General features: G+C 41.2%; 1 protein-coding gene across 1 annotated transcript in view; it reads left to right on the top strand.

The window, feature by feature from the left end:
* The first annotated feature begins 6,861 nt into the window (after positions 1-6,861).
* Positions 6,862-25,947, top strand: part of LOC108619090 (uncharacterized) — a 144,484-nt gene continuing 125,398 nt past the window's right edge. Inside the window, exons 1-2 of the mRNA XM_089475699.1 lie at positions 6,862-7,585; positions 17,401-17,926. The gene's annotated coding sequence lies outside the window, so the exon portion shown is untranslated. The remainder of the gene's footprint in view (positions 7,586-17,400; positions 17,927-25,947) is intronic.

Genomic DNA, 25,947 nt, shown 5'->3' with positions numbered 1-25,947 from the left:
TCAACAGGCGAAGTGAAAAGCATTTTTCAGTTAACATCGCTGCTGGCTCATTGTACGCAAGCCCCAGCAAGCGCCGTCATCTGCCAGCCCATGCTACGAGCAACCCCTTTACTTCAGGCGCCAACAGGTGGAGGGGCAGTGGGCGGCGCGGGGGGCTCGGTTGTAGTTGTAATTGCAGTTGTAAGTCGCGTAGTAGTACTCACTGTACTGTACGACCTCGCCTGAGCCTGCCATTCAGGCCTACTCCACTTCCATGGCTTTCCACACCCGACCTCGCCCCCTCGCCCACGCCTTCGCCCTCCCGCTCGGCCGCCCACTGGCTGCTGTCGCATTCGCATGCCTGGAAATGAATGAAAGCCAAAGTCGCCGCATAGTTTATTTGTTAATATGCGCATGAATGGCGGCTTATTTTCCTAGTGCCGCGTGCTTCGCTATGGCTGAAGGCAGCCGGCGCTGCGGCCAGACCGCCAGACCGTCCAGCTGGCCCAGAAGCTGATCTCTCAACTCGACTCCGAGTCGAAAAAAAGCAGAGCCAAACTAACACAAATAAGCCCAAATTTAAAGTTAAGCGCATTGACAGTGCAAACAAACAAAAACCAATGGAGCGATTGCGCCTGCCTGCGCCGACAATAAAAGGATGTACCGGGAGGGGGACGCCGGCATGTCAACAGCGTGCACACGACCTCACCCCCCTCCCAAACAGGCGCACGCCCACACAGTCACACAGCGCGCCGACAGGGGCAAAGGAGGTCGGCGGGTCGGAGGAGCATTGGCACACGCATGCATAAATAAATTTAGCAAAGTTAATTGAAATAATTACGTTTGGTTCTGGTTTGAGTTCGGTTCGGTTTGTTGTTTCGAGTTCCGTGTCTGTGGCTGAGCACAACAAATAAAAATAAAAGCGAGCTGGATTATTGCTATGGGATAAAGCCGACTCTCAGTTTATCTACTATGTATTTAAAAGTGTAACTTGAAGGTCATTTAGTGACTATTGTACTACTAGTTGAGGACCTTAAAAGCGCTTCATAGGTCATATACGCCTTATACCTAATGCCTTATATTTTTTACCTTGTACCTTATACCTTATACCTTATACCTTATACCTTATACCTTATACCTTATACCTTATACCTTATACCTTATACCTTATACCTTATACCTTATACCTTATACCTTATACCTTATACCTTATACCTTATACCTTATACCTTATACCTTATACCTTATACCTTATACCGGATACCTTAGACCTTATACCTTATACCTTATACCTTATACCTTATACCTTATACCTTATACCTTATACCGGATACCTTATACCTTATACCGGATACCTTATACCTTATACCTTATACCTTATACCTTATACCTATACCGGATACCTTATACCTTATACCTAGACCGGATACTTATACCTATACCTTAGACCTTATACCTTATACCTTATACCTTATACCTTATACCTTAGACCTTATACCTTATACCTTATACCTTATACCTTATACCTTATACCTTATACCTTATACCTTATACCTTATACCTTATACCTTATACCTTATACCTTATACCTTATACCTTATACCTTATACCTCATACCTTGTACCTTGTACCTTGTACCTTGTACCTAATACCTTATACCTTATACCTTAAACCTTATACCTTATACCTTATACCTTATACCTTATACCTTATACCTTATACCTTATACCTTATACCTTATACCTTATACCTTATACCTTATACCTTATACCTTATACCTTATACCTTATACCTTATACCTTATACCTTATACCTTATACTTTATACCTTATACCTTATACCTTATACCTTATACCTTATACATCATGCTTTTCATGCTTTTCATGTCTCTATGTCTTATATAATTGATTAATTGAGAGATAAGCTCAACAAAAATCTACACTCGAAATATGTAAATGCTATTCATAAAACTTGCATAAGTTTTCCACATCAGTAGCACAATACAATTCAATCAAGTGGGTAAGGGTATTCCAGTCGATAGTAAGTTGCATTGGCTGCCTCTTTTGCTGTGGCTGCAGATGCAGCTCAAGGAAGTTTCGATGCTCACTTCATTTTGTTGTATTCTGGCATTGGCTGACGGGGCGTATGCGCGATATACAACAACGGCAGCTGCGGTGGCGGCGTGAGTGCTAACGGATGCGGAAACGGAACGGATGTTGAGCACAGTGTGTAATGGCTATGAAAAAATTGCACTTGTGTGAAACGCATAGCAGCAACAGCAACAACAACAATGAGAAGTGGAAAATCCAAGCGAAGAAAACTGCGACCGGCAGATGAGCGAATCGCACGGCTGCGGAAGTTGTTGCTGTTGAGCAGCAGCAAGAGCAACAGCAAGAGCAACAGCAATAGCAACGGCAGCAGCAACCTCAGCTAGGCCAAGGACAAGGGCTGGAGGGATGCATCTGATAGACAGCTTAATTAAGATTACAAGGATAATGCACAAATTAAGACGCAGCATCATTAAGACAAGGAAGCTTAAAAGTTTTTTAAAATTCTCCATTTTTTTTTTTTTACTTTCTTAATACAACTTAGGTCCCGTTGTCTTTTTATGTGGCAGAACTATTGGTCGTATTAGTCAGTCTGTCCCCAGCTCTTTTTGACTTACGGAAATTTTACTGAATTCTACCGAATTGAATTTGTAAGAAGAGCAATGCACTTGTTGTATCCAAAGTTAGTTCATTGGCAACAAGAACAATTACATTAAGCTGCCACGACAACAACAGCAGAAGCAGAAGCATAGTGAGTGCGAGGGTTGCTCGAGACCTATAGCGAAATTAAATTTGTGGTAATAATTAAGTGTAATTAGAAGGTGTGTTAATAGTTCTGAGAATCGAGCAGAAGGGCGACGCAGGCACTCAGTAAGTTGGTCGATTCTTCATGTATATACAATGGATTATTTCCATCTTATTCACAGAATCTCCATAAACGCACCTCGCACCTCGACCAGCAACCGCAAACAGCTTCGGAGGCCAATGGCAACTAAATCCATTTGGAACAGACAATATGGCAAGTGCTTCGCATCCGCTGAAAGAGCGAGGTGATGGGGCAATGCGGAGGCTGTGTGTGAGTGGGACTGGTTCCTGGGCCAAGAAGCGAAGGGCGAGGACGTGAGCAATGCTTCTCTATTGCTCCTGCTCCTGCATTGATTGGCTGCAATTCACATTGTCTTTTTGACCGTTGCGGAGAGCCAATGCAATGCCAAAAGCCGAATGCGAATGCTAAAAACAAAAGTAAATGCTTTATACAAGTTTGTCTGTTTGCGTGTCTGTCTGTCAGTCTATATGTGCATGTGTGTGTGTGTGTGTGCGAGTGCGTGCATGTGATCTGCTTGCTGCGATTAGAAAATGATTTACACCTTTTCGTATGCTGACTGCAGGAGTACCAGGGACAGTGGTTGAGGCGGCACAAGAAGTAGAGGCAGGGCCAGGAGCAGGGGCAGAGCCAGGGCCAGGGCCAGAGGCAGGCAACGACAGACACGGAGAGTCGGCTTGGAAAGGCTTGCACAGAGCCGGCACAGAGCTGGGCAGACTTGGTCTATCTCGGGAGTTGGACATGCTGCGCAGTCTCGTTCTATGCAATTACACATTTTATTATTATTAACGTTAATGTCGCCCATGGGACGGCTCTGACGCCCGCTGTCAGCTCCCGGCTCCCGACTGCCGACGAACGAGACTAGCAACTAGTAACTACCAGCTCCACATAAAAGGCGCTTATTAATAAGAAATTGCAATAAACTACAACTACAACAACAACAACAACAACAACAACAACAAATGCAACTGCAACAACATATATAACAAGCACAACAACAACAACAACAACTACAACTCGGAGCGACGCGTCGCTAGCAAAGTCTTTGGGTAACTTTAGCTGGAATTAAAACCAAAAGTTCATCATCTCGTGAGATAGTAGAAGTTGGTCAAACTGCAAATAAAAACAAATTAAATGCCATTTATTGTTGTTAGGTATTATTGTTAATATTTTATTTACTTTAGTTAGCCATGAGGCTAGGGCTATAAAAAATCCTTCGCACAGTAATTAATTTGACTTTCAATTTAAAAATCAGATATTAAAAGAAAAATTAATTAATAAATAAATTAAATAAATAACTTAATACATTTCTAAAATTGTAATATCAATATTTACAATTTTTTTAGTTTATTCTATATGAAACCCCTATTTTTCTAAATTAATTTTCGTTTTATTATAATAATTTAACTATACAAAAGTGTTTTACATAGTTCAATTGATAGTAATTTTCTTCTTAATATATTTAATATTATATATATACGGAAAATTAATTTGTAAGAAAAGTAACATAAACCGAGAAGGAAAAACAAATGCGTATGAAAAACCTCACAATCTCCATTTATAATTTATATTGAAAAAGTCTTCCAACAATAGTGATATGCAGTCTGTAGTATGAGTACCTTCAAATTTCAGTAATTTCTTAGTATTGCTTCGATTTTTTTAAATTATTAAGTTTAAGTATTCTAAATATGAATTGATAACCATATGACATATATTAATATTATTTTTATGAATAAGCTCTCTGAACTTCGATTTGTGAGGTAGAAAATATTGAGAATGAATTTCTTTTAAAGAGTTTTCGATCTGATCTGAGAATATACAAAACAATAAAAAAAAAAAAAAATTTTTTTTTTGTGATCTTGATTATAATATTTATTTATAATACGATATTCTATCAACCATTTTTATGGACTAACTTTCTGGACTTCGTTTTGTAATAAATTAAAATATTCAGTAATTTCACATTGAGCAACTTCATCTCGAATAAAATAATTAAATTTGATTTGATAAAAGCACTTACAATTTATTATTTTCCATTAATTTATTTTCAGTTATTATTCGCATCTATTAAGTTATGCATCATGTGAGGGCTTTTCTTTTCTTCTTCTTTTTTCATCCATTAAGCTTGATCAGATGTTAATTAGCATAGTATCCCTTAAGACTGTTGCGTATTTGAAGAAAGTTTAGCGAACAGTCTGGGAGAGAGAAATATACTGACAGAGAGAGAGAGAGAGAGAGAAAGAGAGAGAGAGAGAGAACGAAAGCAACTAAGACAAAGCCGGCGAATCCGCGGGAAACAACAAAAGGCGCGAAAATTTCACAAACAGCTGGCCGTGGCAGCAAGTAAAAAGAGATAGGGAGAGTGAGAGGCACAAGGACCGAGTGAGAGAGGAAAAGAAAGGGAGAGAGATGCACTGCTCGCTGTGCTTTCTGCATTAAGTAAATCAAGCAGGCGACATCAGCGTCGAGTCCGACGCCAACGACGACGACGCTTAACATATTTTATGAAGTTGAAAACCAGTAATAAAGTAGGAAGCGTTGCCAGCTGCAGTACAGACATACTCATACACACACACACACACACCCACATGCTCTCTTTCTCGCTCTGTCTTCCACTCTTCGCTGCTCAGACGTTACATTTAGTGGGGTTGCTGTAACGTAACGTTAGCACAGCCCCTGCCCCTCCGCCAAGTCCAGGCAAAACGTGAGCATGTCCATAGGCCAGGGCCGTTTTAAGCACAATGCGGGTCCCTAAAACGTAGAGGAGTATGCGTAATGTACGTAGAGATTAGGACAAACCAGACGAGGAGTTCGTTGTATCCTGCATGAGTATTCCGGGTCTTAAAATGTACTTGATTTAAATTACTATAGATACTAAATTAATAAATGAGGAACTGAACTTTATTTATGGTTATATTTCTAAATGCTAGGAGTATCTATATAACCCTAGCACTAATTACACTCAACTGGTCGGACCAACATCAGTAATATTGATATTATTACCAAATTACGTAAATTACACTCGTACTGATTTGAAGATCTAGAATCAGCCAAATAAAATACCTACCACATCTGAATTACTACAAACTGTTCTTCCGTCCTAGCATACTTGCCAGAATACTCTGACACACTCTAGAGACGTCCTTTAATTTTATGATTATGATGATGAATTGCAGTGGAAACGAGTATTATTAGAATACAATAGATTGATGATAGAGAAGTGATGGGTTACGATAATAAGTTGAATAGATTGATGGTAGAATAGTGATAGCTTATGATAATAAGTTGAATGATGATGTAGTTAATGCACAAGAGAGATGAATAAATAAACCTAAACTTAATTTGTTCTATAATTGTTAACAATTCGAATTGATTCGAAATTGAATTCCCGCAGCGGGCTGAACCGCTCCTGTGCGCTTGCAGCGGCTCAAATGTGCGCCTAACAAAATGCCGGTTTAACTTTTGCGTTGTGTTGCATTTTGGCGGCGTTAAGCGTATACGTAATATGCCGCCCACTCCCCCCTGTTTGCCATTTCTCTCCCTATCTCTATCTCTCGCTCTCGCTCTCTCTCTCTCTCTCTCTCTCTCTCTATCTCTCTCTCTCTGTCGCTCTGTTGCTCGTGGCTGTCACATTTTGTTTGCCGAGGAGAGCAGCGCGCGCGCGTCACTAGCTGACTAGTTGGCTCAGTAGATGGCTTCTCTTCAGGCTCGTTAATGTTGTTTGTTCGTTTGTTTGCTAGCTTCAGCTTTGGCTTTAGCTTGCTTGTTCTTGTTCCTTTTGCACTCTGTTCGTACACACTCGCACACACACAGACACACACCCATACATGTCGAAGCAAGCTTGGCCACTCACACAGCGGCAAGCGAATTGCATGCTGTTGCTGTTGCTGTTGGTCTTGCTGCTACTGCTGTTGCTGCTGTTGCTGCCGCTGCTGCTGCTGCTGCTGCTGCTGCTGCTGCTGCTGCTGTGGCTGTTGCTGCTAGCTGGCGTCCTCGTTGGAGTCAGTTGGATTTGTGTGCTGCTCGCGTGAGGACGTGCTATAACAGCCGCCGTACACTAATCGGAAAACGCAATCAAACTCGCAATCGCATTCGCATTCACAGTCGCAGTCGCAGTCGCAGTCGTATTCATAGTACGAGACTCGTACTTCGGTGTTGTTGTTGTTGTCGCTTGTCGTTGCTCTTGGCCAGATCTATGTAGGGCCAGAGCCTGCTTCGCTATCGGCGCGATCTTCGTGCGACAGCAGCGCCAATAACATCGAACGTTCTCTTCAGTTTGCATTGCGTTGCGTTGCCCTTCGGCTTCATCTTAGCATAAAGTGAAATATTATATTTTAATTTCGTGCTCTGTCCCCCCCTCCGACCTCCTCTGAACGCAACCCCCGCCCCCGCCCATCCCCCTCTCTCAAGCGGTAGCGTACGTGTGCGTGTGCGTGTGTGTGCCATCTGTATCCCCAATCGCCCCGCCATCCGTGGCCATATTCTTATGCTCTTGCTGTTTTCGTTCTTTTTTTCCCCGATTTTTGTTTATGTGCCAAACTAGTTTCGAGTTAATTGAATTTTTTGCCTTGTCGACGGTGCAGCTAATTTGCAAATGCTGTTTGATCGGCTCTTGCAGCTAAGCATCGCCTCTTGTTCTCAAGAGTCACCAGCAGCAGCCGCAGCCGCAGCAGCAGCAGCAGCAACAGCAGCCGCAGTAGCAGGAGACGAGCCAAAAGCATTCAAAAAAGCCAATGTAAGTAAAAATGATTTATTTATTTATTATAAACAGTCAGTCGACATAACGAGGGACACCAAAGTAAATGAGCGGAGCACAAAAAGCGTTTTTATACAAAAAAAAAGAAACTGAAACAAACAAAAAACTAGATTAGCAGTGTGGGTGAAGACGGACATTCTAGATTCTGAATGAAAGAAAGAACTCGGAGAGTCAGGGCAAAAGAGCATGAATAAAAAATGTAGAATTAAATGGAAGCCACGATAGAGAGATAGAAATGCAAAATTTAGGAAAGGAAAGCATGGAGAGCGAGGTGAGTGAGGTGAGCTGCCCCGCAAGCTATGGCAGTTGCCCAAACTTAACTGTAAAGTGGAGATGTATCAAGAGGCAAGAGATTGAGCTCCAACGAGAACATGTGAATAGATTATAGTAGAATACTCCACAAATATAAAAGAAAACCTTTTGTTCAGTTGATGGTCCTCTGTTTAGGATTGCTATTATCATTACAATATATTATTAAAATGTATTCAACTTCTATCTTTATAAACTGAAATCAAAGGTATGGTTACCATAAAAATGAAAATATATAAGTGTTGTCCTGAACAGCTTCTTAAACATATTTTGATCTGAGATTAGATTTAGCAAAGAGCTTGAGAATTGCCTAGGAGGGCTATTGACATTATCATACATTAAGAACTCCTATAAACTGACCTGAGCTATGGTAGTCAGCCCTTAAGCATACTGATTTTCTACTATAAGATGCCTCATTTATGAGTATTATTTTATAAATATATTGTTGGTTGGATCGGAAGATAACACTTGGGGATATTAACATTGGACAACAAGTGCATATAATTTATTTTCAAGTTGACAAATTTGCGAATCCGTTGCCACGCACTTTTGGTAAATATAAACGCATATTGTGCGCTTTTTTAACATTTTGTAAAATTGGACGGACAACAAGTTTGTCGTTCTGCTGTTTCTTATCAGTGAGGCAGACGCAGGGCGAGAGGCGGTGCAACGAAAAGTCCGCGTGGCGGATTCTCAAACAAAACTCGAATAACAATTTTCGGGCAAACTTTGCGGCAAGCGACAGACGACATGAACATGGCGACAGCTGCCTGACTCGCCGTCTGTCCATCCGTCTGTTCGTCCGTCCGTCCTGCCTGCCTGCCTGGCTGACTCTCTGTCTCTCTGTCTCTCTGCCCCATTGTCTGTCTGGCTGGGTGGAGCCTCCGCGCCAAGTGTCGTCATAAAATAATAACTGTCAGCCAGTGAATGCCCTAACTGCATTCCGTTTAGCTTCGCACTGCACCGAATGCATCTGCTGCCATGCATTGTTGTTTGATTTCCGCGCGTAGGCGTCGCAGTCGGCGGCTGCGCTGACTGCGTTGGCCACACTTTCTAGGGCTCAGGTCAAGAGCCAATGTGTTTTGTTTAGCTCGCTGCCTGGCTCTAGCATTTGTCTTGTTTGAAATTGGTTTTAGGACTAGCTAACGCAATTAGCTGTGGCTTTAAAACCAAAAAAGGAATTTTCTCTTCTGGTCTGGCTTAGATGGAAGATTTCTGCTTAACACTGTATATCTCAAGAGGGATTCTTTTGTACCCTAACTATCAAATTCTGCAGCACTATCTGAAATATTGCAGGTGTGATGGTGCTTTTCATCTTGTTACGCCCTACGGGGTCCTATTGGATGTCAACAGAAAATTTTGAATTTAAATTTTTTAGCTTAGTCTGTGGATTCGACATATGTATGTACATATACATATCTAATAGGCGGGTACATATAAACTCTAGATTTGCATACGAAAGTTCTTAACATGGGTAAAATATATGATATATGAATATAATTTTTTTTGATTACAACATTTTTTTTATTTTATTTTATTTTTTTTTCTATTTTTGGAGGAACTTATGATATCAATTTTAAAATTCAATTCTAGCTGTTCGATGGTGTAAGATACCAGATTCGCTACGCCCTCTGTTAAGCGTAGAAATATCTAAAGAGGCTATATGCAGAATTATTTCATATATTGTATTTACAAAATTGTAACTCTCAAATATCTCAAATAATAGCGTTATGTATATACCAGGTAAAGTATTTCGCAATTTTGTATGTCCTTAGTAGTCGTATTTGGATATCTTAGTAGCTTAGAAGAGAGGCGTTCCAATACGTGTTCCTAACTTCAAGTTAATAGCGACGAAATAGTTTATAGCGACAGACAGTTGGACGGACGTCATACGAATAGTCGGATGAACAGTCGATTGGATTGTCAGACGGACAGCAAGACGGACGCTGCACAGAATCAATAGACTTTCTTCACTTTGTATAAGGTATAAGTGCAATGACTGATTAATATGTATAATTATAGTTTTGAGTGTTCGCTATTAGGATAGGATAAAGTTAAAAACCAGAAGTTTTGTATATACTTACACTCTAATATGTATAGCTGATCTGTGAATTTATACATAAGCAACATTGGCTAGCAACTGAAATTCAATATATAGCACGATGAACTGTCTGTTATTTGAGTGGAACTCAATTACTGGAGAATCCACGTTAGTGGCTTATCCCCTTCTTAATTGGCAGCGCCAGTGGCAGCTGACAATATTTGAACTATTCTGAAACCCAAATCCAGTTTTTTTTCCTAGTTCAGTCACACATACCTTGGCATTTTGTTTTTCCCCTTTTTCTTTTCTTTTTTTTTTGCCACCGCCCACTTTGCATGTGTTGGGATGTACGACTCCTATGACCGAATGTTAGGTAGCTGTCAAAGAACTGATTCAAAGTGAAAGCCGCTTTAACGTCCAGAAATCCCAGGCCCAGGCATAGAGGCTGAGGCGTTAACGTTGCTGATAATTTTTTTTTTGTCTTTTTTTTTTTGTTTTTTTTTTTGTTTTTGCGGAATGACCGTCACTCAAAGTCAAAGCCATTGTTGGCTGGCTGGGTAATCATGTGACATACGTGAGCACATATGGCACGAGTGCGAGCAAGGGCCGGGGCTAAGGCTAAAGCTGGGCCAGGGCAAAAAGCCAATGCGCACAGAACTGAATCTCTGACTTTGGACTTGACTTAGGCTTCGGCGTTGCCTTGGTTCTTGTTACCAAATATCCGCAATAAAATGTATTTTGTTGCCTGGTTTCATCCCAAACACATGATCTGTGTCTGTGTGTGTGAGTGTGTGAAAGTTTAGTGAATGTTCTCCGTCGCTGGGCAGCCATCAGCCAGCCCCCAGCCCCCATTCCCCTTCCCCAATCCCCATGCCCTGGCTGTGTTTGCTTGCAATTTTGAGGCTGTCACTTGAACGACGATGTCAAGGATGTCAGTTGACCAGCAGCAACAGCTGCAGGCTTCTTCTTGTTTTTAGCCCTTGCTGGCCATATTGGCCAGGTTATTGCCCTTCGGTTGGCAGTCTCTGTAATATATGTTAGCGATACTAGCCTGAGCAATGATTAGCCAACAAATGTGTTGTCTCCCCCCATTAACGAATTAGCCTATTAGGAAGCAACATAGCTGAATGGAGCTGGCCAAGGCCAGGCTTCGCACTCTTTTGCCTCATTTTTGTTACAGCCTCGCTGAGCTAAGGTCCCCGCTGCGCCCTTGCCTACGCAGAGCACGCAGCGCGTCTTTGCTGCTCCTCTGCCATTGCTGTTTGATGCTTGTCAATGTGGATTGAAGAGCTTGTTGGCTGCCCCTCGCGCTGGGGCTGGCTGCCAAGCTGCCAAGATGCTGGGCTGCTGCTCCAGCTGCAGCTTGGACTTTTCGGCCGCAAGTTCTAGTTAGTGCCCATGGTGCTGGTGACTTCATAGCGCCCAAAAACCGGTCTCAAAAGTCGTCTAAATGCTTATCCCAGTCTGTTGACTGGTTGCCTTCCTTCTCTCCCTCTCACTCTCTTTTTCGCTCTTTCTCTATCTCTTTCTCTCTCTGTGTGTGTTGTGTTTTGGTGTAGCTTTTGGTATCCCTGTGTGTGGATTCCCAGTGGAATGTGTTAAAGTGTCTAAAGCTGTTTGCTGCCGCCTCCCGTTGCCGCTTCCATGAGCCCCACTTAGGGCCTGACTAGCTAACAAATCACAAATAAAAGCAAATAGTAATCAACTAATAGGCATGCCTGACAAACAGATACCCTGTTAGACCCTGCGAATGTATTACAATATATTTGATAGGCGCACATTTGAAATGTATATAAGATGGGACTCACTTCCTTTGATAGTGGATAGGGTTTCATAATTTTAGGGACTCGGCACCTCTACAAACGTAAGACATGTATTTCCTAATCAATGATAATCGAGGTTTTAATTTATCAGCGTTAAAAGCTAATTAGAAGACGCTATTCGCTTACATTCTACATGAATTTTATACTTTTTCAAACATTCTTCTAGAGCCTTCCTATGCGGTTCTCAGAAATCGAAGAGAGTCTTGATATTTGTATTTATATATTTTGATTATATATTTTCTAAAAGTTGTTAATAATACTGTCGCTGGTCTGTACAAAATATTTGCTTAGGTATTTAAGTATTATAAGAGATATGGATATAGTATATATGTATATTCTATAAGCTAAAATAATGGAGCTATTAATTTAGCCGAGTTAAAAGGCTGATTCTACATTTCTATGTGGTTCTTAGAGATCGAAGGAAGTCTTGTTAGTTGGCATATGTAAAACCAATTGTTAATAATTCTCTCACTGATTTCTAAGTAAGAATTCTTTAAGTATTTAAATAAGAATAACAGATACTGATTATTTTGTAAGCTAGCAGCATCGATTTATTAATTGAGTAGATTTAAAAGCTGATTCCACTTTAATTTAATAATTGTTCGAACCTTCTCTTAGCACCTCTCTATGCTATTCTCAGAATTCGAACGAGCTTTGTTGTTTCCTGTTTCGTTTATATATTTTTGAAAGTTAAGAAAGGGTTGATATCAAACCAAATGTTTTTACTTATACTGGCTATTAATCAATGTTTCTTTAGGTATTTTTAAACAGCAGAATTCGAGTTGTAAGACGAGTTCCCTTCAAGTTATATCAGCAAAATTTGTTATCAGTTCCCGTTTGACGAGCTGAGGGAAACCATGTGTATTCGGCCGGCCATTGGGGCGCATTCTCGATGTCTGGTAATTGCTGTCGGGCTAATAAGCTGCGCCACAATTGCTGCCGTTCCGCGCCTGCACAGGTCATTGTCGTTGGGCAGCCGCTTTATGGGCGCTTGGCAGGCGCCGAAAATGCTGCTGCCTGCTACTGGCGCTCTTTGGCCAACGGGCAAGCAGGGCACGCTAATTGCATCCATCAACGGCATGGCGATCTGCCCAGCTGGGGAACAATATGAAAACCCTTTGCACTTGACCAAAGGCGAGCGAGAGGCAAAGCCATCGGAACCGTCGCCTCGTCTCCTTGAACGAAAATTAATTTCCGCGCTACAAAATGTAGCTAAGTTGAGTGAAATTTTCTCCGGCTTCTGCGTCTGGCACAAACACATATACATACATATATACTTATTTATTTATTTTTTAATTTTTTTTTTTTTTGTCGACTAAATACATTTTCAGCAACGGCTATGGCTACGGCTACGGTTCAACAGCGGCTTTGGCCATGGCTTGTTTGATGATGACATGGTATTTGTCCAAGTTAATGGGAAAATGAGAAATGAGTTAGTCAGCCTCGGCACATCGTGCCCTGCGTCGCGCGCCCTTGTCATGCAAATGAGCATGTTCAAATGGAGTTTTTAAATAACTAATCAATTGTTGATGCTGCTGCTGCTGCTGCAAAGAATTTCGGACGAAGGCCCAATTGGAATTGCGGCGCAAGCGGAGCTGTGCGGGGCCGGGCCAAAGGGACGGCTGGCTTTTTGGCCAGACAACATAATTGATTGTTGACTCGTGTTGTTGGCAAATATTGGCCGGCTTATGTACATATGTGCCGAGCACACTATCTTCTAATTAGCTTGCCAGCAGCAATTATGGCCGAAAAGCCGCCATAGGTCACTGGCGGCTAGGCGATGACAGCGAAGGCAGCGATGACAGCGATGGCAGCGATGGCAGCGATGCAGCGATGCAGGCAGCTTTGCAACGCGGTCGCGACTTTTGGCTCGAACAGCGCCAACATAAAGGCCGGCCATAAATAAACCAATTAGTCGCCAGCCTGTGCGACTCACACGATTCGCTGTTCCAAACGACACTAAACTGACTACAACTGCAACAACAACAATTATAAAGAAAAAAGTATACACATAATAGGAGTATCTAACAAGTCGAATGCAGGAATTCAACTGGCGTCGCTGTCATCGGTATTTTGTCTCTGGCCGTGCATTTGTAGTGTTATAAGCGCATTTGACTTCTCTACACACTGGCAGCCCGGCAGAAGGCCCCAACCAAGTTACGTACAACACCGCACTTTACAGGCATTATTACAACCGTGGGGCAACTTAGGGCCAAAATATATGCATGTGTATAAGTGCACATGCATGCGCCACATTGCATTCCCAGTAGCCACCGACTCTAACAACAGTCGCCAGCTAGATGCTCTACCATAGATATAAGGGTGTACTATTTGTTTTCCACCTGTAAATCTCGAGACTATGGTATTGCCTAGGCTTAGCTCTACACTTGCTATGCCTATTATAAATATATAAATTAATTTTAAAATGTTAAGCTGTGCGAAATAAATATCTACGTATATACATAGCCTATATATTGTGTGATAGACCTGAGTCTAGACGGCCTGCTCTTTACAGTGCCATAAGCCTAGGCATTATATCATGTATTTAAACTTGGATATATTAAGTTACACCAAGTATCTAATATTAAACATTCAAAATGAGCTTCTGTGAAATTTCTTGGATAAAGGTAAATGCCAGAGTCCTCGGTACGTTCGTTGGGAACCTTGTTTATAATGCTTAATTAACAGTTGGAGTAGCCAATTCGTTATGTTTTGTACAACACAATTCGCCTTAGACCGCGCGTGTGTGTGTGTGCCTAGCCCCATCTGGAGCTGGAGCGCCCAGTAATATGGGGGGGGGGGGGGGGGGGGGCTCAATGAAGCTTGAAACGCGCTGGCAAAGCGCACAAAACGCTCTCATGTAATAGCAATCCGCTTTGGCTTTTACATTAACTATGGCTTTGTATTTCCGCTACTTCTGCTCAGGCAGTTTGTTTGATACCCTGTTATGTAAATAGCAGAAAGGGTAGTCAGTACAATAGAGCTTGAGCCAGCAAATGCTGTAAATGATTTTTTGATATATTCTTAACCTATAAATTGGCTTCAGCTGAAGCTGTCCAACTGGGATTCTTATCAGATTGTTTCTATTAGTTTCTCTATTGGAGTATTGATGCAAGTACAGTTTTATAGCTGTTTCGCAATTGAGTGCAGGCTATGCTGATAGTCGTGAAGCCGTTGCAACTCAGCTCCTTTTGGTCTCCGCATTTCCATGCATATAGATGCCCTTTGGCTCTGGCTTGGCATCAGCAACAACAAGAACAGAGCAACTACAACAAGAGCCGCAACAAAGCAGTAAAATTTACTAATGTTGCATTTGCATTGGATGTCGACGCCGTCGTCGACGTCGACTTCGAGGTTGTGCATATTATTGCATTTTGTAAGCTAAGTGATTTCAACATAGTTATTTCTGCCGCTTTTTATTTCAGCTGCTCGGCGTTGAAGTGCGCTTGGCACAGCTGCGCCTCCTCCCCCACACGGCCATAGGCAGTGGCAGTGTCAGTGGCAGAGGCAGAGGCAAAGGTGCGGGCGAAGGCAGAACACACGCACAGCCACTTGGCACTTGGGTCCTGATGTTTAGCTATATCCTCACAGCCCTGCCGTAATAAAAGTTCCTCTGAATCGCTGCCTCTCTTCCTCGAGCCTTAGCCGTTTGCTGCTGCTCCTGCTGCTGTTGCTGCTGCAATTTTGTAGCCGTAAAGTTTGCGCCAAGAAAAATTACAATGTTGATTAGTTAAAAGCCGACTGGTCGGGCGCCGATCGGTGGGCGTAACGTAGCTAATGCATGCGCTTAAGTGGCCCTTAAGTGCCTCAACTTGTGGCCAATCAACGCCGCCGCTACGGAACCCAAATTGCATTTTCCGTTTAGCGATTCGCAAAACCGTTTGCCACATCAATATAGATATTCAGAATCGACTTCTGATCAGAAGACGGTGTTGCCAGCAACATGACTATCAGCACAGCTTAAGTATCCATGTAACCAAAGCTGTTTTATTTGTTGGATATGATAAGTTAGAGTACATAGGCTGTGGAGTAGGGATGATGGAAATTATCATTAAATATCTCAAAGCTCAAAGATTCAATTAATTGTCCTAGCCCTTATTCCAAAAAGAAAAGGGATAAAACGGATAACTACTCAAGCGATTAGCTCTTAAACTATGTATATGAACGGAAAAACAGACATTTGGACGGACTAGTATCGTCAGCTATTGATACAGCTCAAGAATAAGAGATAATTATGAGAAATTATGCTCCAAGTTCCTATTCTAAATTAAATTTCTTTCTAGGTTTCAATTGCTTAGCTATCATATATTCACCGGTTATTACGACGTGATAAGAAACAAGTAAGAAGGCTCCAGTCGAGACTGCTCGACTAGGAGATACCCTGAACCCTCCAAGCTGATATTCTAATCATTCTGCACTTCTACTATGTACACATACATACACATGCACTTATAAGCACGCGCTCTGCTAACTGTGCAGTAAGCAGCGGCTGCGCTGGGCTGCGCTGCAATGTGGGCAATATTATGACAATTTATTTGTTGAATAATTTCTTTTGTAGACGTACGATCTTAATGAAACTTTCAGAACGTAATCATATGGTTAAAATGTGTGTACATTCCAAAGCACAAGTCTCTAGTAGTGAAATGCGATTTTTGCAAATTGAGGGCGAAGGGGGCGTGGTATCTAAAATCTGTAAACTACAAAATCTTTGTATCCATTATCTTTATATACAACGCAAATTTGAAGTCTCCAGGTCTGAAAGTGTTCAAATTAGGTTGAAAAAACAATGCCGATTTTTCGATTATTCTCGATAAATAAGTTATCGGATGAGTTATCGAAAAAATAAAGCAAACTCGTACTGCGTATGGTACTCACGAGTATGCATGCCAAATTTCAGCTCTCTAGCTCTTATATCTTCTCTTATATCTTCTGACGGACGGACGGACGGACGAACGAACGGACGGACGGACGGACGGACAGACGGGCAGGGCTATATCGACTCAGCTCGTCGTCCTGATCAAGAATATATATACTTTATGGGGTCTGCGATGATTCCTTCTGCCTGTTACATACTTTTCACAAAACCATTATACCCTGATTTCCCATTTTCAATGGGTTCAGGGTATAAAAATCGCGAAATAATGACAGTCAGTCAGTATGAAAAGACTCTGTTAGAAATGTATACATGTATATATTGATCAGTGATCAGTACCCTTGCTTGTGAGCGTAGCAACGCCACAAATGCTGCTCAGACAGAGAGAGGGAGAGAGACAAAGTACAATGCCGACGTCACAAAAATGTTTCTAAACCATGTTATTGAAAAATGTTTATAAAAAAAATGGTTGTCTTGACTAAAAATTTAAATTGTTTTATAGTAAAAGCTATTACGAACATAGCACCCGTAAAAAAATGAAAAAAAATATTTTGTACTCTTCCTGGTTAAAGCGTCCTCCGCGTATAGCGATGTAAAATCGACGGTCCCTTGAGTGTCGCTATAACCGGATTCTACTGTATACTAAACGTAATTCCTAATCCCTTCATATTAATTATAGTAATATAATTAATTATAGTAATATAATTAATAATACTATAATCATAATTTATTTTTACCCGTCTTACAGATCCGATAAATGGATGAAGCCATTAAATAATTTTGTATACTGAATAGACAATACTTGCCAAATAATTTAAACAACAATTCAATAAAGTTATTCAATAATTTTCCAAGTGCCATATAAATAGTAAGTGAGAGCGAGAGAGAGAGGAAGAATAATCTTATGTAAAAGTAGCGCATTAAAAAAACGAAAAACCGCAAAAAAAGAGACTAATCACATAAATTGTAAACTCGGAATCAAACCAAAAGTCCGCTGGGAGCTGAGCAGTGGCACCGCAAGCATTCGGCAGCGGATCGACAACAATTGCGACACGAACAACAAATGCCAAACTGTCAAAATATCAAATGCAACGGCAGCCACAGCAGAGGCCGAGTTTTTAATACCCTGGAGAGATCGGCTGACATCCCTAAATGCATTCAATTTAATTACGCATTTTAATTGCACTGAATATAGTCTATAGACGGCCGGGCACCTGGAACTCCCACAGCGTCTAATTTGCCTTCGCTGTGGGCCGGAGCTTTATTAATTTCTGGTGAGTTTAATGTAGTCTTAAATTAAATTCCTTCTTTTAGCCATTTGCCAAGTGCCGGTGCAGCGTGCAAACGTCATTTGCATGTGACATTAGGAACATTAATTTTCTGTTACCCAGTATGGAACATGAATACGCGCGAGGCAGAGCTCCTAAGACTTTTTAATCAGTTGTATATAGAAAATTCTTTAATCAGTTGTATATAGAAAATTCTTTAGTTCACGCGGCCCAAGCTGTAAAAACGCATTACCAATTATAGTTTACAGTTGAATAGTATAAGTGCTATAAGAGTGCTCTAGTCAGGAATGTCCGACTAGGAAAGGTTCTGGGTCCTACTAAGAGCTTCTACGATTTTTAGGCTCTACTATGGAAAATCAGTTATTGAAAAAGGTTTCTATGACCTGGACCCATTGAAAAGGCAATATCGATCTAGTTTCTAGTTACATACCCTGTAAAAATGATCTATAGTCAATCAAAAGATATATGTGGTCTGCCATGCATTCTGCTACCAGTTATACGTACTTTAATAAAACCAAAATAGTCCGATTTAATTGGACTCATTAGACAATGATTGAGCATCACCTTGGCTATTGGATTAAAGAAGATCTTCTAAATATTCAAATGAAAATTTGAGATGATAATATAACAGCTAAAAGGGGTTTGCCTAGTTTGGAGTATTATTTTCGCTAAATTATAATGCAAAAGGCGTAGGGGAAGGAACTTGAAGCTGCAGGGACTGATGTGACAGTATATAGAAGCAACTTTTGGTCAGCAACAGCTACTTTCGTTGGTTTAAGAATAATGTATGTAGTTTATGCTGAACTCACTTAAATAATTGCAAGCTCTATGTACAAAAATCATTGGGTAATTCCATTTTACACAGGTTTGCTTACTCACCCAGCCATAGTCCTTAGCGGTGAAATTGTACGAGAGGAGAGGAGTCGCCCTTTTGAAATAAACGGTTAAGTTCTGGTTGGCTTGCTGGTATGGTAATGCTGGTTGGTAATGGTATGGTGCCCTATTCACTTATGTACTTCCTCTGCTGGCCCCAGGCGATCCCCTATCGCTGGCATAATAAGCCCGTAAACGGTTTCACCTTTTTGTGGCTCTGCAATCGGAGGATATGCAGCGGCTCGAATGTTGTAGTTGCCCAGCCATGCCTGTGGCCTTCCTTTGTGCCACTTGTGTGTGCAACAAAAGTTTGCTTGTTGCACTTCCTTTGCGGAGGGGTAAGCTGTCAAGGAATGTATCCACCTTTCTCTCTTAATTCGCCGCTAGCCGCGCTGCCTCGAGCCTCGGGCCCAGCCTTCGTTCCGCGGACCGCGGGCATCGGACAACGGCAATAAAAGTTTTTTGTCGCTCTTTGCTGTAGTTTCTTGACTTTTCACAATTGTTAAATTCTATGGCTTTTTATTGCTGCATGTCCCGCTGTCGACTGCAAGTATGTTTTCCTCTTCCTTGTACCCTGGATATGTGGCCTGCGTGGGAGGGCATCTGGTATGACTCAGTTTGTCTGGCTGCTGAGATCTATGAAATCATGATGTGTTCTTATTAGATGTATTATTTCTACGGCTATTTTTATCTCCATCTGTATCTCGACGGAGTACAATCTTCTGTGATGAGCAAAGTAGATATTATAAAGTCTATTTCACGGTATTTAATGGATCGAGCTCTTTTCTTTTCTTATGCATTCAACTGGGATGTATTGCAGTTGGCTCTATTAGGGACTTTGATTTTAATTGCTTTACAAGTGCTGCAGTTTGCATCGTCAGATCCGTTTGCATTGGCGCTTCGTGTGCGATCCCAGGTCGCTTGCATCGCGCCCACAATGTGAGGTTTGTGGGTCAGCTGGCTGATTATGTCATGGCTGCTATCGCATTATCAATTTGTAATTGGCCATGGAGCCCATTAAATGGGCTAACGGCAATGGAAACATCTCCGGCAATTTGCAAATTCTGTTAATGCCAAACGAGCTGTGTAACAACATTGTTGTTGCTGTTGTTGTTGGCACTTTAGAGGGTCGTCTGGCAATCTAATCCCGGCCTGGCAGCCAGGCTAATAACTTTTAAGAGTTTAGCTGGCGGCGTGGTTGCCGGAGTCGGGGTCCGGGTCCGGGTCCGGGGATGCAAAATTAATCAACTACTCGTATTTCCGCCATAAAAACTTCCCGCCACATTTGCCAAGGAGGCGTAAAGGCGCGGCTGGCAGATTGCATTTCCACTTCATCAGCATTTTAATGGTGCTTTATTGTTGGCAGTCGGCTTATTGACAGCAGCAGCAGCAGCAACAGCAGCAGCGGCAGCCAGTCGAATAAGTTACTTAATTCAAGTCGAGACAAGTCGAGTCCGTAAAACTCGTATGGATAGCTCCATGGGACTTCAATTCGTCGCTCAATTTCCAACACTTCAAAACAGATTCGAGTCGTTTGTTTATGTTGATGCTGCTGCTGCTTCTGCTGTTGCTGCTTCTGCTGTTGCTGCTTCTGCTGTTGCTGTTGCTGGTGTCAATTGATGTGCGCGTTTTAATTAATGAAATTATCAACATCAAATTGCGTTGACGATGTCGCCTGGCTGACTAAATTATTATTGCCATCAGGAATGGCTTCATTTCAAATGCTGCTGCACTCACTCACAATGATCATGATGACAATGCCAATGATGATGATGAGGTTAATAATGTTGACAATAAAGATAATGCCAACGTAAGCGTTGCCAGCTTTGCCATGTATGTATTCCTGCCATATTGCCACGAAGTCTGTTTAATTAATGCATGTGCCACATGCGATGCCACTCAAGACACTGCCAAGCTCGAAACTCTCAGCAGATATCCGCGAGGCACAGCGAGCGGCACTTCAGCGGACTTATTATACAGCTACAAAGCGTCAATAGTTAATGCTGCAAGCTGCGAACTGGGGACAGCAGAGAAACAAAGTGAAGATTCGAACTCAGAGCTCCAAGAAATACATAGACAAACGTGAACCAGCTCTGAGGTATGATTGGAAATGAACTAGTTCGCTTTACATTTTATATCTGTATTCATTTACATTTGTTGATAAGCATAGCAATCAATTACATTCATATTATGAGAGTGCACAGCTGTTCTATGCGATTCTCAAGAACTTTATGCTCTTAATTCTCAAATAATCCCATTTAGTCATTTCACTTTTCACTTAAGAAAATATTGCAATAGGAAATAAATTTACCTTATATCCCTCTACTTTTTTTGTGCTCAATGGAATTTCCATAACATTATCTACAATGCGTACAGCCAGGATAGCTTTGTGGTTCGAACTTGAGCTGCTGATGCACGTTGCACTCGAGCGTAACGACATAGCTGCGATGCTCTTTGCTATGCTAACGGAAGACGTCACTGTAGCTCATCAGGTACAGGCGGACTGACAGACAGACAGACAGACGGATAGACGGACGGACGGACAGACAGAAACAGATAGACAGAGACGCGACTCGCACTTGGCGTATGCCAAAGGCATTTAAGCTCCGACACGCATGCGCAGCGTGCAATCCTGAAAAGGGATGCGCTGGGATGGCGAGGGGTCGTGTATACATACATATATTATGAGGTGCAGTCTTTTAGCTTTCTGGCTCTTGCTTTTTGCTTTCGAAAAAGTACCGTTTAGTGAAGTGGCTCGTTTTCAATGCTTTTTGCCACGTCTGTTGCATATTTTGCGCCCTGGCATTGCCCAATCGCCTGCTACTAAGCATTTTATTTATGCGCATTTTATACGCAACATTTGAAACGGAGGCGACTGCAGCTGAAGCTGGAATTGAAGTCGAAGTTGCAGTCGGAGTTGGAGTCGGAGTCGGAGTTGGAGTTGGAGTTGGGGCAGTGGAACTGCATTTGTGGCTGTGGCTGCGGCTGGTATTGGTAGTGGGCCTTGGGCATGGCATAGCAATTTGGTCCACGTCCAAACCGTTGCGTCTGCGTTTGAACTTGTGAACTTCTCTGTCTGTCATTCTCAGTGTATTATTGTTACGGCCGTTGCCGTTTCTTTCACTGTTGCTGTTGCTGTTGCAGGCATTAGACCTAGCTGGCATTGTCATGCAACATTATCGTCAGCCATCACTAGCAGCAGCAGCAGCAGCAGCAGCAGCAGGAGCAAACAGCCTCAATCTCGGGCTGACCATTGTGTGACTGCCTTCTGAATGACGATGACTGGCTAAGCAATCTTCTGCCCGAATGCCGCCACGTACGCAGATTTATACACACACTCACACACACTGAAGCACACTCACACACGCACAGAAGAGGAGAGACATACATGGTGCATGTTGCACGTCCAATGTGTGTGCCTGATCAACCTTTGTAGTAAAAACAAGTACGAGTGCTCCAGTCAAGCGTGCGCGACCTACAGATACCCTGTACATAGGTTCGAGATGTATGCAACGGTATATTTTTATAAGACAAACATTGTTGAAATTAATCTGAAAAATCTAACATAAATTTCGAGATATTTCGAGATATATGTATTCATAGGTTGATACTGACATATTTATATTTTCGTATATAAAATGCAGGTACTTTCGTATTGTTATATTTTTTAAAGAGTTCATCATAATTCTTGTTTGGTTTTCCCATATATGCATAACAAATAGGTGCTAGACAATATAGGAAAATAAATATTTGTTCATGCAATCTTGTAAAAATATTAATTAAAAGAAAATTCAGAGTATGACATAAGTGTTCTGTCATCTTTGTATGTATATAGCTTTCATTGACATTGGAAGTCGATATACAAAATACAAATTTGTAAGAAGAAGCTTCTTAGATAATAAATCAAATGAATAAGCTATATCTAACTGCATTATGCACTGCCTTCGCCTGCGTACAGGGTATGAACGTACGTTGTATTCGGCTCGTGTGTGCGTGCGCAGTCAATGCTATTGGCGTTGCCGTTGCCGTTGCCGTTCATCCTTGTCCCGGGCTGACAACTGACATCTGGCATATGGCAACGTTTGACCAGGCTATATATAGAGCCTCGAGTATTTGCCCTCTACTGCTTGCTTTAGCCTTTGCCTCTAGCTGTCCTGTCTATCTGCTGTGCTACCATGTCACAGTCCGTATCGACTGTTGACTCCTGCCGCCTGCCGCCGCCTTCCGCCTCCTGCCGTCTGTCTCCTACTACCTCCCTCCCTCCCGACTGCTGTTTGCGGCTGCTGTTTGCCTGACTCCCATTTTGCAACCATTTTAATGAATTTATGTAATCGCCTCTTCCACTTCTTTGTTTTTTTTCTGTTCGCAGCTCGTATTTTATTTGCTTTCTCTCGTCATGTTGTTATTGTTATCTGTTTGTTACGCGTGACGCCTTTGGCCAGAGTCCTCGATGTCCTCATGATCATCAGCCTGTTAGTCAACAAATTCCGATTGCATAGCCTACATACACATACCCACACACACACACACACGCATTAACACACTCAATTGCATAAGCGTCTTCAAGCATGTATAGCAAGCATGCAAGCACTTAACTCTATATGAACCAGGGCTGCGAACTCAAGTTCAGGCTATGAATCAAATTATTTGCATATAATTATTGCAATTTTATTTTGTTAATGAATAAGTAAGACTGTTCCAATCGAGTTGTATTGACTGCATAATACTCATTCATAGCAAAAATAAAGCAGTTAGTTTTTTGTTAAAGCTGTTTGAAAAGACAGCTCAACTCCTATTACAACTATTACAATAGTATTGAGGGAAGAGGCTTAGAAACTTTGCTATATTAATAGAGAAGGCCAGCAGAAAGTGATTCGTTACAGTAGAGCTTCGAAGCTAGAGTTTTACCAGATTTTCCATGTCCCCATTGGACGTAGATATATAATTGTCGGCCAGTCGTAAGGGGATGGTGAAACTTACAGGGTATTTTTTAAAATGTCACACCTGCAAATAAGTCTATTTCGGTAAGTGAATAGTTGGATCTGTGAATAAGTGAATAGTTGGTTCAGTTGAAATTAAGGATTGTAATAGAAAGTCCATTTCCATTTTATTAACTTTAAGATTCTGAGAATCCTTGATTGAGGTCCTAGACTCGGTATACAAAACTTACATTGTACCTGGATTCTGTTAGATTAAGTAAATCTTATTATTATAAACGATATTATCGCTAAATATTTATTTCTGTGACTTCATCGCTATGCTTAGTTGTTTTTGTTTTCATTATCCTTATGTATGTATTGGGAATATATCTTCTCCCCTTATATAATATATGCGCAGTACATTTTTGGGATTCTTAATCTTTTATTTTAAGTATGTTCTCAGCGAATTTCATACTTTAAAATGTAAAATTCATTGTACGTCCGACAAATATTCACCCACACCCACTCACACACACGTACACACAAGTAAACACAATTCGGCTGTAGTTTTTGCCGGTCGAGCCTTTTAACTCTTTTGGCAACAAAACAAGCTGGCGGCTTTCGGTTCCTTTGACAGTTCAATGACTGCTCCACAATGTTGCATTTGAAATGAATTCTGCTGCGGAGCGAATCGCGACGACATTGCCCGCCCAGTCGTTGTTGCTGATCAGTTGTCACGCCCCTTTTTTCGAGCTCGAAGCCTTTAAGCGTAAATGTGGGGAAGGGCTATTAAATATACGTCACTTGCGCATATTTAGTTAAAGTCTTTAATCGTTTCTGCTTCCCGCTTAAATCTTTCAAGTATATTCAAATAGGTTTCAAATGTCTCTCAACTGTGCGGCTCTCCAGTGATCCATCAGCAATTCAATAAAGTCGCCTTTGCTGCGTCGCATAATTGGTTTTAATTACGGCGTCAAGATGCACCGCAAGCTGTGGGCAAATCAAAAGCACCTTGCTGCCACAGTATTCCACTGCCGAGCGAGCCACTGTCTCCAAAGGCAGTTGTATACCCTGGTTAGTCTCGACCGCAGACAATTACAAATTGAAATTAATTTTGCGGTTTTGTTTTTCATGCCCGTGTGCCGAGAGAAGGGGTACTATATGTAGTACATAGCTTTTGTGGAACGGCAGAAACCGGTTCACTGTACCCTGCTCGCTCCCAAAATGCCCAAAAAGGTATAATTGTTTTGTGAATATGAGAGAGCATTTTTCATATATACAATATATATATATATATATAAATTGTATACATTCTCGAAACATCAATAGTTTAGACCGAAATTTAACATTTTACAATAAGGATCGGTTCGAGAAGTATCAAATGAGAATCACTTTATTTTAGCTATCTTAAGAGTATGAGAGTGAATTATTTGATCAGTTTTAAAATCAAAGAGTAAATTGACTTATACTAATAATGATTTTTGAATTTCAATATAAAATTGTCCGCTATATATTTTCTACAAGCTACGATATCTCTATAATAACTGTACTGTGGAGTGAAGCTATTGGTATTGTAATAATGAATATTTGCTATGAACTGAAGAATGATTGATGTTTGATGGGGATATTCCATGATTTATTCATTGGGTAGAAACTCTGCAAATATGTATGAGACTAGATGTATAAAGTTCGTTTGGGGATTTAATTGATGCGAGCTTCGTAATTGAATGAGATTAAGTTCAAGTACTCTATACTCTGATGATGATTTCACTGTAGAAGGATCATTAGGAACATCATATTTACCATCACCGCTCTCTTCTAATTGCTTTACATAAAATGCCTCCATAATTTGAAGGCCTAATTACTAATCAAGCTCTACGATTGTGGGTTGGCTTTATTCCCTTATGACATCACAGACAGACATCGCGTTACTCATACACATCTTGTTGGCTAAGGTATCTAGTCGTCTACTTCCTGGCTATTTACTATTGCATAATCCACTTAACCACCATACATATCGAAATATTTATTCTGAAATAAATGTGCATACTACAAAGCCAAAGACCAAACAATAAACAAAATGTTAAAGCCAAAACAGTTAAACGGGCAATCGAACCATCCCAAAGGGATTTCATAATATAATTTATTATGGAAAAAAAGAGGAAAAATGTTTTGTATGTATGTTATGGATATTGCCAGTTTTTGTTTTTTTTT

The sequence above is a fragment of the Drosophila arizonae genome, chromosome X (assembly GCF_054131065.1).
Source record: "Drosophila arizonae isolate 15081-1271.41 chromosome X, UAZ_ARI_1.0, whole genome shotgun sequence".
NCBI classification, from domain to species: Eukaryota; Metazoa; Arthropoda; class Insecta; order Diptera; family Drosophilidae; genus Drosophila; species Drosophila arizonae.
The sequence above is the reverse complement of the archived record's forward strand: the minus strand, read 5'-3'. Positions and strand labels throughout refer to the sequence as shown.